The 3,279-nt window shown below is 41.4% G+C and overlaps 1 non-coding gene across 1 annotated transcript; it reads right to left on the bottom strand.

Moving 5' to 3' along the window:
- Window positions 1-1,059: 1,059 nt before the first annotated feature.
- LOC140894167 (small nucleolar RNA R71) lies at window positions 1,060-1,165 on the bottom strand. The gene has a single exon (XR_012153713.1). It is a non-coding gene; the product is annotated as a small nucleolar RNA R71 (small nucleolar RNA).
- Window positions 1,166-3,279: the final 2,114 nt, after the last annotated feature.

Consider the following 3,279-nt stretch of genomic DNA (forward strand, 5'->3'; position numbering starts at 1 on the left):
ATTAACTTGAATTAGATTGACATAAACTCGAGAGAGAGTATCGATACTTCAGGAATTTCTGTCATATCTATGTGAATTAAATTAAGATTCAATCGTCCAGTTCAATTAGGGGGAAGGTGAACCGAAATTTCAACAAAATCCTTTAATATTATTTTTTTCGATCTTGAAAAGTTGGTTTTGTTATCTGCATTAATTCTAGTTATTTAAGTTGAGTTCATTAGTCACAAATTTTATTTATAATCAATCATCAAACTTTCGTTACTTTGGGTAGAGAAATAAAATAATTGAGTTATTGTGACGTAGTCCCTGAGGACGATACTCGTACTCCGTACAATTTTCTACAACTTGAGTCGTGCACTTGAGATAATATTGAGCATAAAAGAGAGATAATTATATTGATTTTAAGTGTTGGTATTTGCTCGATCAAGTTTTTGGCGCCGTTGCCGGGGACTATTGATTACTTTGATTTATCTTATTTAATTTATTTACACCAATTTTAATCACTATTTTCATCTTTGAACTGCAGGATTCTTTTGCAGTGCATGCAACATTCACCTGAATCAGAATTCTTGCCGTTTGATCCTGAAATTGAAAGAACCTTTCGCAGAAGAAGAAGGCAACAGAGAGAAATAATGGCAGAACAAGAACGGCTATGTGGAGATGGAGAAGCTGAGAATAATGCACCACCTATCTACAGGTTAATGATGGATAGCGCTTTTACATCCATCGAAAATGCCAGACCAAGCATCATCAAGCCAACCATCGCAGCAAATCATTTTGAGATAAAACCTGCCATCATTCAAATGGTGCAAAACACAGTCCAATTTGGTGGGATGACAATCGATGATACATATGCTCACCTGGCGAATTTTCTAGAAATCTGTGATACTTTCAAGATGCAGGGAGTTATTGATGACGCTATTCATTTGCGTTTATTCCCTTTTTATTTAAGAGATAAAGCTAAAGCATGGCTAACAAATCTACCTGCAGGTTCGATCACCCCTTGGGATGATCTCGCAAAAGTTTTTCACCAAATACTTCCCACCGTCTAAATCGATGAAGTTAAGAGCTGACATCACCATTTTTGCTCAAGGAGAGCAGGAACACTATATGAAGCTTGGGAGCGCTACAAAGATCTATTGAGGAGATGCCCACACCACCAATTACCAGACGATCTTGTGGTACAAACTTTTTATTATGGTCTTCCTCACTCTAATCGTACCATGCTAGATGCAGCTGCAGGTGGTAATTTATTACGCAAATCACCAGAAGATGGATATGAGTTAATTGAGGAGATGACATCTAGTAGCTATCACCCTCAGTCTGAGAGAAGTGCAGCCAGGAGACCCACAGGAATGCATCAAGTGAATGGCATTCACCTTAGTAGCAGCTCAGCTTGAAGTCATGAATAAGAGGATTGAAGAGTTAACTCTAGGGCAGTCTGCAATGCGTATTCAAGAAGTGTGGTGCGATAAATGTGGTGCTGAACACTTCACGAAAGATTGTCAGACAGACAATGCATCATATCAGCCAGAGGGAGGAATGGTAAACCATATAGGGAATCAAAACCGCCCTAGGAATGATCCATTCTCAAATACATACAATCCAGGTTGGAAATAGTATCCAAAATTTTTGTGGGGAGGACAGAACAATAGGCCATAATGGAATCAAAACTATGGAAAACAACATCAGGAGGATAAGTAAAGCATGGAATATGTAGTGACCCAACCCGGATCCACTACCTAATCAAAGTTATAGTAAAAGCGCACGCAATAAAAGCTTAAAGCGTAAAGAGCGGATAATTAAAATACAACAAATCCAATCGGCAGAATACAACCGACGCTATCACAAGTGTATAAATACTGATATACAACCAAATCGAAGGTTCAGGGTAAATAAATCCCTACCCTCTACAACCTCGCACTCCCCAAACTCAATCCTGCTGAGAGCCGCCTGGACCGTCCAGCCTCAAACCTGCCCCGCCACAAGGTACACAATACCCAAACACAGGGGCGTGAGCTAAAATGCTCAATACGAAGCAATGATATAAATACAAATATGCGCACGCAGATGATTTAAAACTCAAGTGAAAACACTTGCTCATGGCGCCGAGAATATACAGTACCAGCTAGAGAGGTACTCTGCGGGGTACTCGTATATTCCATATCAGGGCTGAGCCAACCCCATTCTGGCCTGAATCCAAAACAGGATACAAGTCCCATATGGAAACTGTCATACCTGACTCGAGTCCAAAATGAGATCATCGTTCCCTATGGAGACTGTCAATGACTCACATCTCTCCGGATGCAGTCACACGTAAAATCATGTATGTGCTAAGATGGTAAAACATGCTAAAACATGATAAAACATATAGCACATACTCATGCAACATATAAGCAAATATATCATGCCGGCTATCTCGGTCAGTACTTACGTACCTCTAACACTGCTGGTCAAACCTAGCTCCACTGACCTAGACTCCAAGCCTACTAGTCCAGTCTACTGCTACTACAATGCAAATATCCATGCATCAACAATAAAGCTCTAAAAGCCTTAACTAAGCTATTGCATACTCCTAAATATTTTTAGGATGCCAAAGCTATGCCTGCGTCCGTCGTTATCCCTTTGCTGACGATAGCCTCAAAACTAGGTCGTAGCTCCGCGACGACGTCTAGATCACTAAGCCACTTCCGGATTCCCTGAGGATGCCTAGATCTCCCTAGATCTAAGTTAGAAGGCTTAGAAATTGAGAGAGAAGAAAGGAAATGTGTGAGTCACAAATGAGCCTCGGCTCCTCTATTTATAGACGATGTTCGGGCCGTCCGAACTCGGCTTCGGGCCCTCCGAATTGGTTCGGATCCTCCGATCCTAACTTCGGATCGTTCGAACACGATCGGACCGTCCGATCTTTACTTGGGTCCTCCGAAGTCCCATCAGTGATGTCATCCATGACGTCACCTTGCTGACGTAATTGATGACATAAGCCTAAACCCTGTTCGGGTCCTCCGATCCCACCGACGGAGCCTCCGATCCTCTTCGGATCCTCCGAACTCCAGTTCGGAGCGTCCGAACTTGCTGAACCAATTCAACTAATTCGAGTGTTCTGAATCCATTTCTGAAGTCCGTTATCCCAACAGGAACTTACTTAATCATGTTTTACTTAATCTAGACATGATCACGTGATTAATTACTCATTAATCACTAATTAGAAATGCGGGTTACTACATTCTCCCCCACTTAAGAAATTTCGTCCTCGAAATTTAAGTCTTAGAGGAAAAC

Source organism: Henckelia pumila, chromosome 3 (assembly GCF_033568475.1).
Source record: "Henckelia pumila isolate YLH828 chromosome 3, ASM3356847v2, whole genome shotgun sequence".
Classification (NCBI taxonomy): domain Eukaryota; kingdom Viridiplantae; phylum Streptophyta; class Magnoliopsida; order Lamiales; family Gesneriaceae; genus Henckelia; species Henckelia pumila.